The following is a 15,070-nucleotide window of genomic DNA, read 5'->3' on the forward strand; positions in this document are numbered from 1 at the left end:
GGTCATCATGCCCCTGGCAGCAGTGCCACCAGATGCATGTTTCAGGCCTTTATGGAGGCACAGGCATGTATGGAACATTATACCAGACAGGGTCTGAGGCTCCACAGGACTATTCATTCTGCTGTTATTGACAACTTCCATGATCTTGCAGGTGCCCACTGTTATTTTGCAGAGGTCCTGGATAGATGGTTGGGTGAGATGGTGGTAATCTTCGACCATGCAATCTCTGTGCTTGAGTATATGGTAGGAGTAGGCTGACAGCCACATGGACGTAGGTCAGCAAAACCAACAGGTGGAGGTCTATATGGACGTGCAACAAATTAGAGCTGCTCCCATAGGGCGGTACCAGCACCAGCACTGCAGGGGGTTGCTGTCCACACAACATAGCAGGCCACATGCATGTGGTCCTGTCCAGTTCCAAGAGGGACCCAGATGCAGCAGACAATAGTCATCATCAGGAGAGAGTATCATAGCTGGCCTTGTACCTGATAGTGCCCATTTTCATGGCCAGAGAAGGTGCACTGTACATCCTGCCATGTATGGTCTGCAACTGTCCAACAAACTCATGTATAGGGAAGCCACATGGCAGAACTATGTGCATGCATACACACACACATCACCAACACAGCTAGGGTAACCCCATACCTACACAATCACATCTGCACAGCCCAATTAATAATGAAACCCCCTAACACATACACATGATGTCAACCAAATGGATCAGCCTAGGTCTCTGGCAAACCCACAACACACCCTGTGCATATGATGATACCTGTGCCACATCCCTGTCATCCATAACATCGATGCAGGGACAGGCTAATATGGTTCTGATGCACAGGGTGAATGTACTAAGGGTACCAATGTAATGCTGTGTAACATGTTTTCAGCAGTAAAGTTTAATGCTTACATGTCAGGATGTGTAGCTGTCCAGCCATGATGCATTATAGCTGTTATTAACACTGACTGAGTGTGGTCTCCATAATGTATTCAGTTTGTGCTGTAGGTATCTATGTGTCAGCAGGATGTTGATCTGCTGTTGTTTCCTACAAGTGGTATGGCACTGTGGTGACTCCTTGACTGTGCCATATCCTTGGTACAGCTGAACAAAAGTAACAGGTCTGCATAACAGTTATTGCATGTGCCATATGGCTGATAGGTCTGAGGGTGTATACAGGTGATTGCATGGTGGCTGATGTAAGCAGTCCTTCTACAGTGAACAATGGTAAGCGTACTGAGTGGTACACACCGCATGTTTGTGTATAACACACACACACACACACACACACACACAGAGGCTTTGGTGTTGATGCAATACACAGAGAATACTGTACATATGGATGTATGTACTTTTGCAGTGAACCCATTTTCACCTATGTAATTCCACCAAGACAAAATGGGCACATCACATAGGTTCATAGGTAGGTACTAGGCTATTGGCCCTAGGGCCTATATAAGCCTAGCCAAATGGTACCCTGGCTTTTGCCACCCAAGAAAATTATTTTCCTGTGCCCCTGTCAAGCAGAGCCACAGAAGTGATCCCCGGGGTGAATTTCCTATCTCCCATCCAATCATCAAGATTTTTCTTGAAGAGTGCTAATGAGGAGCTTTGTTTGATATAGATAGGTAGTTTGTTCCAGAGTATGGGAAGTCTCTGGGACAGGAATCTATCCCTCCAGCATGTTGTGTTTATTGTGGTGACAAGGTTTAGATCCCTAGAGCATGTAGCTCAGATGGATTGGGATTTCTTTATGAGGAGCATGTCCAGCAGCTTTGGGTCTGACATAGCTTTGTATCTTAGGCAGAAATCACCTCTGAGTAGGCGATATGTGACAGAGTAAAGCTGGAGTTTTTTGAGACGGTCTGTGTAGGGCATCTGTTTGAGGCCGGTAATCCTCTTTGTGAGGTATTTCTGTGGCCTTTTTAGTTGTTGTAGATGCCTTGTGAGGTACATACCAAAAGGGGCATTATACTCTATAATGGGTCTAATGAGTGATGTGTAGGGGGAACAATGACCTCTTTTTTCTTGGATGAGAAACCTTTAATGATGAGATGTGCCAAGTAGAAGGATTTCCTGACTACTATGGCAATGTGATTATCAAAGGAGAGACTACTGTCCATCTGTGTCCCAAGGTCTCTTATCACACTTTCGGTGTTAAGTAGACTACCACTTATGCAGTAGTTCATGGGTACAGAGTTGTTACCAAAAGGGATGACAATGCACTTTCTGGCATTGAGCTTTCAGGCATCTGTCTCAGTGAGGCCCTTTTGTAGCATGTCCACATCGTTAGGAGTTTTGATTATGGCTCCTAGTTTGCAATCATCTGCGAACTTTGTTAGCCAAAGACCTTCTGTGTTAGTCTGTACTTCAGAGAAGTAGATACCAAACAGAAGAGGACCTAGGACTGAACCCTGTGGTACTCCACTTGTAACTGGTCTGAAGTTTTATTTAGAGTCTGCTACTTTCACAGTATAGGTTCTGTCAGTGAGCCATTTGGCAACCCATCTTGTGACATAGGGATTTATACCTATTTTAGTAAGTTTATCTATAATTCTAGAGTGGGGGATGGTGTTGAAAGCCTTGGCGAGATCTAGATAAGCTGTGTGAACCACCTTACCCTCATCTATGGCTTGGGTGACCGCTTCAAAGAAGTCTATCAGGTTTAGGGGACATAATCTGCCTTTTACAAACCCAAACTGGGTAGGGTCCAGAGTTTGGAGATTATCAATGTCATTGTTTATAAGTTCCATGAGGATACGTTCCATAGCCTTGCAGACCAGGCTCATCAGGCTAATGGGGCAGTAGTTCCCGGGGTCCGTGGTGGCTCCCCCTTTGTGGAGTGGGATAACCATTTCTGTGTGCCATTCAGTGGGCACAAAGCCTAAGGAGAGGCTATGAGTGAACATGGTACTTAGGTGGGGTGCCAGTTCATTCTGTAGTTCATGTAGAACGCAGCCTGGGCTGTTGTCAGGTCCCATGGATGCTGTGTTCTTGGTTTTGGAGAGTGTGTTTTTTACCTGTGCATTAGTGATTACAGGAACTTTGCATTCTTCTGGTATAGAGATGGGCCCTTTAGGGGATGAGAGAGGAGTAAAGTTTGGGCCCTTTAGGGGATGAGAGAGGGGTAAAGTTAGCAATGAACCTATCTGCCAGGATACTGGCAATATCAGTTGGTTCTGTATATTTAGTGCCATTGTGCTGTAACTAAGAGCAGATCTGAGTGTTGCCATTGAGATTCTTGACATAGCTATAGAATGCTTTGTGGTTGTCTTTAGAATCAGTGGCGATTTTGTTTTCGTAACTAACTTTGGAGGATTTTATGAGGGATCTCAGCTTCTTACTGAGGCTGTCCACAGAGTTCCTCCAATCATGGGATTTTACTATTTTTGGCAACAGTTTCTTTCTTCTGTTGTAGTTTGTTTATAGCAGGGGACCACCAGATTGGCTTCCTTTTTTTGGAGGATAGCATCTTGGTTCTGTTAGGGATTAAGAAGTGTGAAGTTGGCTTTGGAGAAATATTTTTACAGTGGTGGGGGTGGGATGTGGATGTCTAGGGTGACTTGCTTGTGGTCAGATCTGACCAACGAGGAATTGACCTCTGGTGAGGAACACTGGTTGTCCATGTTGGTAATGACCAGGTCTAGGATATTCCTGCCCCTGGTGGGGGTGTGGATAAGTTGATCCAAGGCATTGGAATTTATGAATTCCAGAAAATGTTGAGCACAAGACTTGGTACATGAGTAGTTTTCCCAGTTAATGGTGGGGTAGTTGAAATCCCCCATTATTAGGGCATTAGGTTGTACCCTAATATTTTCCAGTGTATCAAGAAATGAGGAGTGGGAATCTTGGGGCATGGTGGGGGATCTGTAGCAAGCTACAATTTGGATTGCAGTCTTGCCCAGAGTTAGTTGCACTTGGATAATCTCGGATGCATTATGCTGAGCAACTAGCCTGGAGGTGTGGATATCCTTAATGAATATGGACACTCCTCTGCCTTTAGTGGTTCAGTCCAGGTTAGATGGCCAAAAGGTGTGGTATGAATTATAATCTGGTAATGGAGGGGTGTTCGCTGGAGCCTTGAACCAGGTCTCTGTCACTGCACAGATGTCGATGTTCTCCATTTTTAGGAGTGCCTACAGTGAGTGCATTTTGTGGTTTAGACTTCTAGCATTAAGTAGCATTACCCTCAGATTTTGCTTGCTTGTACCTATTACGGTGGTGAATTTGTCATTTGACTCTTGCCTAAAAAAGGCAGTATAGGGGTGGCAAGAGCCTTGGCCAGTGTCCGGAATCCCAAGGGCGACAGGTGCAGGCCATCTCTGGCAAAGCATCGTGGTTTGTTTATCATGTCATCCCAGGCAGACAGATACTGGATCCCCTTAGAATGATACCAGAAGCTTAGCCAATTGTTGAAGTCAATCATTTTGTCCTTGTACTGTGGTATCATTCTGGGTGATGGCAGGATAATACTCAGGGCTAGGGTCATACCTGCCTGGGCTAAAAGATCGGACAGGTCCTCCATGTCTCTTTTCATGCAGTCCAGGGAGGTACATCTCAGGTCATTCACACCAGCATGGACAATGACAGAGTCATATTTGTACTTGTTGTGGAGTGACCTGAGTGCATGGGTTATGCTGGCACCTGACGGGCATCTGACAGTAACTTTCTCCTTGTTTAGCCTGATGAGAGGAACATCAGTGTGCCTGATTATAGAGTCACCTATGACTAGAGTGTTGGGTACGTTGTTATGCCTTATTAAGTGGCACACTGAGTTTGTGGGCTATGTGCCATTTGGGTTGTGTTGGGGGGGGGGGGTGGAGGTTGCTTGCATTTCTGCTTTGGATGTCCCTTGTTGCTTGGGTAGATTTTTTTGAGAGCCTCTGCAAATGTAGGTGTATGTTTTGTGTTTCTATGTGTGTGTTTTGGTGGTGTAGGTTTTGAGTGACTATGTGATGAGTGTGGTGTGGTGCAAGTGTTTACCTTCTCCTCTTGACTGTCTTGTCCAGTCTTGGGCGAAGAGAGCTTTGCTTCCAGTTTGGCTATATAAGTGCATATCTCACCGGTTGTAGTATTGGGTGGTAGGAAGAGAGGGTTGTCTGTGTACATGAGGCAATTGCTGCATTGTCCCAAGATGCCCAGATTCATCAGGTAGACAGGAGAAAAGACTGGTAGCTGACCCTTACACATTCCTGGATAGGTGCTTATTTATTAAGTACTAAAAACTGTTTTCCTCCAGACAAGTGAGGAAAGTTGAGTGCTGTAGTAATTTGTAGCTTATTTAGTGCTTACAATGAGTTCTGAACAAGTGCTGAGCTCAAAGAAATAGATCTGAATGCTGAAACTAGAAAACTGGCTAGTTCTAACAAACAAAATTAAGCTAGAAGGCTTTCCTCCAACACAGAACGGCTTGGGGGCTCAGAAGCTTACAAACAGTCCTGGATACAGCAAATCTGTATCTGGACTAGACGACTTACAAAAAAGACAGGAAACAAGCTTAGAAAATATTTTTTTTTGTAAAGTGGAAAGGGGAAAGGAGGAGCAGAAACTAACTGTGTTGGATTTCTCAAATGTTCTCCCTGGATTAGGTAGAATGAGGTAATGACACTAGGCTGGGAGGAGTGTCCCAGATCAAATTTACAGTAGGGGAGGGCAACTGCAAAGCCACGAAGTATAAAATCAGGATACCAATAGGGAGGGAGGGTGGTAAATAATCAGTCTGCTAGCTTAATGTCATTGACGATGGTACTGGCAGGGTATATGTCCCCTTCCCCAATGTAGTGCAATCCTCAACTTGGTAAACATAGGTGTGTGGGTGGCACAGCCCTACCCTTTGGAGGGTGTGGGTGGTGTAGAACAGCAGATAGTGTGATTGACAACTACTGAACCTGTTAACATAAACTGTAAGGTATTACAGCCGACTAAGTGGGGGGATACACACAATAACCTCAATGATGGTGGCTGTGTCCACAAGATCCACACCCAACTATATATACCAACCCCTGTATCACTGTACAGCTTATACAGTGGGGAAGAGGGCATTTACACATCTACTACTAGTTTTGATGGAATTAATTTCCACAAGATGATACCTTTGAAATGGTAGCATTTGCTAGTCAGTTCTTAGACAGATGACCTCCTGGGACATGTATTTTCTGCAAATTGAAGTAGATCCCTTCACATACACACACACTCTTACTTGACAACACTGAGAGTAGAACCCCTACCTAGGTACTTATTGCTACTAATGTGCATGCCTTAATTGCACACACCACACAGCTTTTAAGATGATGTGTGTCCCAGCTTTCTTGTTAAGTGAAGAACATTACCAGGCCTTGTACAGTACGGTAATGAGGGATGTACTTGTTGTTTATGAACAATACATAGTGTGACATACTGTCATATACACATTGACAAACACATAACAGTCATAGACACATCTGAGAGACCTGGGTTTATCAGTGCTAACTACCTTGTCAGTAAATCCATTCTGTTATTACAGATAATTTGCACTCAGCACATGCATCATTGGGCTGGATAGTGTAATCAGTAACCTGTATGGTTGATGGTGACAGTGGTCCCCACACAGTGGACCTTGGGACATGTACTGGGGGTGCCATGGTGTAAAGACAGTATATCCAGCACCCACACCCTACATTGGATATTTTACTCACAAACCCATGATAATACTCTGACATACCCACAATCACACTTTGACCAGGACTGCAATGCAACCCCTTGCCTATCTTGAGTGCTCCTACAGGGATATGCATCTATTGCACATGCCACAGGGATAGTAGGGTGATGGATTGTCATGGCTGTCCTACTGTCAGCAACATCACTATCCCTTACACAGTATGGCAAAGCATATTGTATTTGGAAAATTTGGCCTCAGAATGCTGTATCCTACAAATATACACACTTGCACACATACACACACTTGCCAGGACTCAGTGGGTAACCCATGCATATCTACCCATTTGTACAACAGTGTTTTGCTGGTACTGCAAGCTCCAGATAGCCCATAGGGTGAAGAGTGTAACAAGGTACATGTAATGTCCATTACAGCAGCAGCCATTCTAACTATGGCAATGGTGGGAGTAGTGGGTGAGAAGGCCCTCAGGGTATTATCAACTACAGGTTTACAAACACACAGACACTGTTATTTTCAGTAATGCACGCTGACACATTTGTCAGTACTGGGGTCCATAGTTGCAGGTGTTCCTAGGTGTGTACCAGGATATTGTCCATGGAGATGAGAAGAGTAGGGAATGTGGGTACAGTGGTATCATGCCACCTGCCACTTGTCAGCAGGCCATCTATCAACTGATGCCACATGAGTGATCCTCAGTGTGAGAGTTAAATGCAACTTCCAATCATCTGATTGCCTCTTGCAGAGGGCCAGTGAGATGCTCCAATTGACATGTATGTAACATATATTACATAACATGGTCAGTGTCTGTCTTGGAGACCTGTACCCAAGCATGTTCTGTTGACTGTGGTAGTGTAATTGAGGTATCCATAGCATGTGGTGCATACAGGGTGGAGTTTCCTAGCTGTCGAATTCATAACAAAGCAGGGCAGACATGTCAGTCTAAGTCAAGCATAGATTGCCTATAAGCAGCCAAGATGGATATCTGACATCTGTACATCTGTACAGAGAACAGACTTCAGCTAGCCAACTGGTTATGCTGGTATTTTCGATTATTTATACAGATTATTTATACAGATTATTGTTTCTAACAATTAATATATAGCACTTTTATTGCCTGCTTTTTAGTCTTTGAGTGTATTTTATTGCTATTAACTAATCTGACAAGTCTAGCACCAATAAACGCACAGCAAACAGGATAAACATGAAGAAAAGCACTAAATCCAAATGTTGGTGGACTTCCACAAAGTTTATTTAAAACTGTTCGAAACTGACTGAGAATGGCCTCAAAGCCAAGGTACAATATCCAATATACACAAAAAACAACTATTAACTAATCTGCACAAGTAACTGATTTGTTTGCAGTTAAAAGCATTCTGTATCTTTACAAATCTTTATCTGTTTAAAAACTTTCATTTGTGGCTTTCTCTAGTGCTTACTGTCTGTAGGCTATTGTTTTTAGCTGAAGCCTTTCTTTAACTTGGCTAGATTGTGTTAATTGTCTGCTGGCTAATGGGGGCTGGTTCTTTTGTGTTTTTGTAAAAAAAAAAAAAAAAAAAAAAAAAAAGTTGTTATTCTTGTATTTAAGCCTTAACTTTGATAGGGTTTATGTCTATACACACTGAGCAGAGTGGATGAGAGTTGTTGACCACAACTGTTAGCTGAGATATATAAGTATCCTGTTTTTTTTTCAATTATTTATACAGATTATTGTTTCTAACAATTAATATATAGCACTTTTATTGCCTGCTTTTGAGTCTATGAGTGTATTTTATTGCTATTAACTAATCTGCACAAGTAACTGATTTGTTTGCAGTTAAAAGCATGCTGTATCTTTACAAATCTTTATCTGTTTAAAAACTTTCATTTGTGGCTTTCTCTAGTGCTTACTGCCTGTAGGCTATTGTTTTTGTCCCCACCCCCCCTTCCAGTTGGCGTCTTGCTGTTATACTTGGAGTTGCCCGCCCCTACCATAAATCTGATCTGTGACACTCCTCCCAGTCTAGTGTCATTAGCTCATTCTACCTAATACAGAGAGAACATTGGATAAGGCCTTCTGTTTTTCCTTTTTCCCTTTCAAAAAAAAAAAAATAAATTTTTTTGCCTGAATCTCCTTATGTTCTGACTGTGCTTCTCAAACATTTTGGAAATATAGAGTATATTTCAGAGCATTTATTACAACTGTAATTGCCTTAATACTGCTACATCTCAAGTGCTCTAGGTTGCACTGCATCTGAAGTGTTTGTGTGTTTTAGCTGCTTTTCTGTATATATAGACTTCTCTGTTTCTTTAACTAAATAAGCTCTGCAAAGTTGTTTTATTGCATTCCTGCCTGTATTTCTAAGTTTTTTGCACTTTTAAAGTTTGTTTTTGCTTAGTTTAACTGGTAGGCTACACACTCAAGTGCGCTAGCTGAATTAAAGCATTTACTGTATTTCTGTACCTAATTTCTGCTACTTTGTAAAAAAAAAAAAAAAAAAAGAAAGAAAAAAAATCCTTGTTTCCCACCTTTACTGAACTAGAATAATCCAGTCTTCAAGTATTGCTGATCTCTGGGCTGTGTCATAGTTCCTGTGTTGCCCATATCCTTATTTGGATAGGAGGAAGCTTCTTTGTTCACCAGTGAGAGTGGGGAGCTCTGAGCAGCCTATCTATCCCTTGAGGAGTGGTTCCAGCCCAGTGACTTGTAGCTTATTGGCCATTTTGGGCCATTTCCTATCTCTTTCTAACCCCCTGATCTAAAGCCAGCTTTAGCGCGCTTTTGCGCTTGTATTTTAAAGTTTGTCCTGGTTGTTGCATTTACCTGTTGAGGCTACACACTCAAGTGCGCTAGCCTGTGTTACATATTTATTGCATTTTCCTGCTGTTTGTTGCAAAAAAGAAAAAAAAACAAAAAAATTGTCCTTGTTTCCCATCTTTCCTGACCTAGAGTAGTCCAAAAACAGGCTTTGATGTATTCTGGACTTTTGGAAAGTTCCTGTGTTGCCCATTTCCTTTCTTGGATAAAGGGAGGCTTCTTTGTTCACCAGTAGCAGTGGGGAGCTTAGAGCAGCCTATCTATCCTTGGAGGAGTGTTCCCAGCACAAGAATCTGGTAGTCTATTGGCCATTTTGGGCCAATTTCTAGCTCTTTTAAGTCCCCCTGTATAAAACCCGCTTTGGCGCGGTTTTTGCGGTTTTTGCACCTGTTACTACTCAGCCAAGCTCCTCTTAGTCCTGCAGAGTAGTGCTAGCAGCAGAGAGGCTAAAAGAGCGACTGCTAACCTGATAAAAGTGTTTTTTTTCCTGCTACTACATGGGCAACTGTCCAATCTAGCTAAACTGCAAGTATTTATGCTTCTTGAACTGTTTTAAACTGTTTAAAGTTGTTTTTGCACCTGCACTTTTAAAGTTTGTCCTGTTTGTTGCATTTACCTATTGAGGCTACACACTCAAGTGCGCTAGCCTGTGTTATATATTTATTGCATTTTCCTGCTGTTTGTTGCAAAAAAGAAAAAAACCAAAAACATTATCCTTGTTTCCCATCTTTCCTGACCTAGAGTAGTCCAAATACAGGCTTTGCTGTATTCTGGACTTTTGGAAAGTTCCTGTGTTGCCCAATTCCTTTCTTGGATAAAGGGAGGCTTCTTTGGTCACCAGTGGCAGTGGGGAGCTTAGAGCAGCCTATCTATCCCTGGAGGAGTGTTCCCAGCACAAGAATCTGGTAGTCTATTGGCCAATTTGTAGCTCTTTCATGTCCCCCTGTATAAAACCCGCTTTGGCGTGGCTTTGTGCGATTTTGCGCATAGCACAGCATCGGGCAGCTCCGCTTAATTGGGTTTAAACCATTCTCGGCTCCACAAAGTCTGCTCTTCACTTTTTTCCCTTAGAACTGATCTAGTTCTCATAATAAACACCCTATTCCTACTCTAAAGCCTGGCACTTGCTCACTAAAGCAATTATATAAGTCAGCACTAAAAAATTAAAAGCACTACACCCTCACAAACTCCCCTTGAGTACCTTGTTCCCCATTGGCCCTTTTTTTCAATTATAAAGGAATTCCCAATACTATTCTAGCATGTCCAAAGGTCAGTTGTCAATCTCCTCTCCGGTCCCGCTGGTGAATCTGGAAATCTTGAGGCAATGTTACAACTGCCTCATGTAGACAGACAATCCTCTCCTCCTCCCAACAAATTCCAACACATGTGAGAGATGCAACCATATAGCCAAACTGGAGGCTAAGCTCTCTCAACTCAGTACTGGCATAACCAGTCAGGAAGAGAAGGAAACCAAACTCACTACAATTCCAGTCTCACACAGACCTACCACGACAGCAAACCAAACACATAAACACACAAAAACATACTCGGAGGCTCTAAATAAAAATCTGCCTAAGCAGCAGAGACCTCCAAAGCAGACACCCAAGCAACCGCTATCCCAAAACAAAACACGTGCAACACATAGCTCACAAAGCCAGTGTGCTGAACAGTCACAGCCCTTAAGGCTAAACAACACACCTGATACACTTGTAATAGGTGACTATATCATCAGGCACACTGACGTCCCGCTCACCAGGCTGAACAAGGAGAAGGTCATGGTGAGCTGCCTGTCGGGCGCTAGGATCCGCCACAAAACACAAGCACTCAGGTCACTCGAAGGCAAGTACAAATATGACTCAGTCATTGTCCATGCTGGTGTGAATGACCTGAGACGTACCTCCCTGGACTACATGAAAAGAGACATAGAGGAGCTCTCTGAGCATGTAGCCCAGGCCGGTATGACCCTGACCTTGAGTAGCATCATACCCTCACCAAGAATGATGCCACAATATGAAGACAAGATGATCAATTTCAACATTTGGCTTAAGTATTGGTGTCATTCAAAGGGGATCTAATGCCTGTCAGCCTGGGATGACATGCTCGACAAGCCACGATGCTTCGCTAGGGACGGCTTGCACCTGTCACCCCTGGGCTTTTGGATATTGGCAAAGGCTCTTGCCACCCCCATAGTGCCTTTTTTAGGCAAGGCTCAAAAGACAAACCCACCTCCATAAGTATCACAAGGGATAAGAAACTAAGAGTAATGCCACTCAATGCCAGAAGTCTAGACCTCAAGATGCACACACTTGAAACTCTCCTTAGCATGGAGAACATCGATATCTGTGCAGTAACAGAAACCTGGTTCAAGGCTCCTGAGAGCACCCCAGCACTACCAGGTTATACCTCATACCATGCTTTTCAGCCCCAAAACTTGGACTGAACAACGAAAGGAGGGGGAGTATCAATATTCGTCAAAGATACCCACACCTCCAGGTTGGTGGCACAGCACGAAGCATCAAAGACTATCCATGTGCAACTAACAGTGGGTAAAACTGCCTTCCAGTTTATAGCCTGCTACAGACCACCCTCCCAAACCCAGTAACCCCACTCGGCCTTCCTGAGAACACTGGAAAATATGAAGGTCTCTCCAAACACCATTATATTGGGCGACTTCAACTACCCAAACATAGACTGGGAGCATTACTCTAGCTCCAACACCCTAGCCCAAAGGTTCCGAGAATTTATAAACTAAAATTCTATGGAACAACTTGTTACCACTCCCACAAGAGGGGAAAACATACTGGACCTGATCATCACCAACATGGGGGCTCTATGCTCCAGACCAGAAGTGTATCCCTCACTGGTAAGATCTGACCATAAACTAATCTCACTGGATATTCACATCCCGACCCCACCCCCTGCCCAGAAAACCACAGTGAAAAACTTCTCTAAAGCAAATTTCACACTCCTCAAAACTGAGGTGGAATCCTTCAAAGCCCCCGGGCCTGTGGAAAATATGGCCCAGACCGTAGAATCCTTTATAAATGCATTCTATGAACACCTTCAGGAATGCATGGATCATGCAATCCCAAATAAAACCAAGACCCAATCCTCCAAAGGCAGGTGTCATGTCTGGTGGACCACAGCTATAAACAAACTATACAATAGTAGGAGGAAGCTACTACACGATAGAGCAAAATCCCAAAAAGGGAAGGCATCTCTGATCAGTATTAGCAAAAAACTATGGGCAATCATAAAATCGTCTAAGGCCAGCTTCGAGAGAAAAATTGTACAGGACACTAAGGATAATCATAAGGCTTTCTTTAGTTATGTTAGCAACCTGGGTGGGAATTCCCAGATATGCTGAGAATTAGTCCAAAATGACAAAAAATACACCGAACCCACAGACATTGCCAACATCCTAGCTGACAGGTTCAGCGCAAAATTCTGCCCCCCTCCCCACCAAAAGAGCAAATATCTATCCCAGCAGAGTGCTGCTCCCCTGACATCTCAGATGCTCAGGTAAGAGCCACCCTCTCCAAAGCAAAAAACACAGCATCAGTGGGACCAGACAGTGTCCTGGGCTGCGTCCTACATGAACACCAAGAAGAGCTAAACCCAAACATAAAACTACTGTTCAATCTCAGCCTTACTACAGGATATGTACCCAAAGAGTGGCATACAGCAACAGTGGTCCCTCTCCACAAAGGTAGTGCCTCAACAGATCATGGAAACTATCGCCCCATAAGCCTGACTAGCTTGGTCTGCAAAGCTATGGAAAGGATCATCATGGACCTCATAAATAAAGATATTGCGGACCTACAGACACTGGATCCTACCTAGTTCAGCTTTGTTAAGGGCAGGATCCTGCCTCTTAAACCTGGTTGATTTCATTGAAACAGTCACCAAGGCCATTGACAAGGGGAAGGTGGTCCACACAGCCTACCTGGACCTCGCAAATGCCTTTGATACAATACCCCACTCGGGCATTATAGATAAGCTCACCAGCTTAAATATAAACCCCTATGTCACTAAATGGGTTGCAAACTGGCTCAAGGACAGAACCCACATGGTTAGAATTGCTGGAGCCATGTCAGACTCCAAACCAGTTACAAGTGGCATCCCACAAGGCTCAGTCCTGGGACCTCTCTTGTTCGGTATATATTTCTCGGAGGTACAGGCCAACACGGAAGGACTGTGGCTGACCAAGTTCGCAGATGACTGCAAATGAGGTGCCATAATCGACTCTCCAACCGACACAAGCATCCTACAAAAGGGCCTCATAGAAACAGACAACTGGTGCCAGAGCCATGGCCTCAAGCTAAACACCAAAAAGTGTATAGTCATCCCCTTTGGCAAAAACAAAGTGCCCACAAATTACCACATAGGTGGTAATCCATTAAGTATGGAAGAAGTAATTAGGGACCTGGGGACCCAAGTTGATAGCAATCTCTCATTTGAAAACCACATGGCCAAAGTGGTTAGAAAAGCATTTTATATAGCCCACCTAATCATGAAGGGATTCACATCTAGATCAGGGGAGGTCATGGTGCCTCTTTACCCATCCCTCATCAGGCCCATAATTGAGTACAATGCCCCTTTTGGGATGTACCTTACCAGACACCTGCAGCAACTGGAAAGACCCCAAAAGTACCTCACCAAGAGGATCAAAGGGCTCAAACAGACGCCATATGCTGCCCGGTTAAAGAAACTCCAGCTGTACTCAGTGGCATACCACCTGCTCAGAGGCGATCTGTGCCTGACATATAAAGCCATGTCCAACTCGGAATTAATGGACATGCTGCACATCAGAAAATCCAAATCCCATCAAGCTACATGCTAAAGAGACTTGAACCTCAGCACTGAAATAAATAGGACATGCTGGAGGGACAGGTTCATAACCCAGAGGCTCCCTTCACTCTGGAATAAAATCCCAGTCCAGGTTAGGCAGAGTCCCTCACTGAATCTCATCAAGAGGAATCTTGATGAGTGGATGGGAGATTGTAGGTTTACCCTGGTTATCACTTCTGTGTCACTGTTAGACAGAGGCACAGTATACTAACCTCGAAAAAGGGCATAGCAAAATTCATTTAGAATGGGTGGCGAAAGCCAAACACACTCTGGCTAGGCTTATAAATGCCCTAGGGCAGATAGCCTAGTATGAACCTATGAACCAATGAATGTTTTGACAGATAGACATCTGACACTGATAGGTATGCCATTTCTACATAACAGCAGCCCTCAATGACATGTCCTATACACACAGTAGTCTACAGTTAATATCCATGTCAGATCAATATCCAGTACCAAATACTTAATGACACAGCTCACACACCAAGAACATGATAATCAGGACTCAGAGTCCATCTTTGCATGCAGGGGTGTTTGGTTCTAGTACTTCAATCTGCAATCTACTCTTACTTGGGAAAGCACTGTTAACAGTAGTAACATAATGACACACTACATGGCAGTGTGACTGCATATAACCTGGGATACTACCCATGTATGAAACACATTCAAACAGAAAAGATTTTTGTGCAAGCCATATAAAGTCAGGTGTCGCAGACAGTAGACTCACACCCCTTGCTACTGTAATGACAGCACATAGAAGCATGTTATGTACATG

This window comes from Protopterus annectens, chromosome 3.part0 (assembly GCF_019279795.1).
Source record: "Protopterus annectens isolate FY-2018-M chromosome 3.part0, PAN1.0, whole genome shotgun sequence".
NCBI classification, from domain to species: Eukaryota; Metazoa; Chordata; order Ceratodontiformes; family Protopteridae; genus Protopterus; species Protopterus annectens.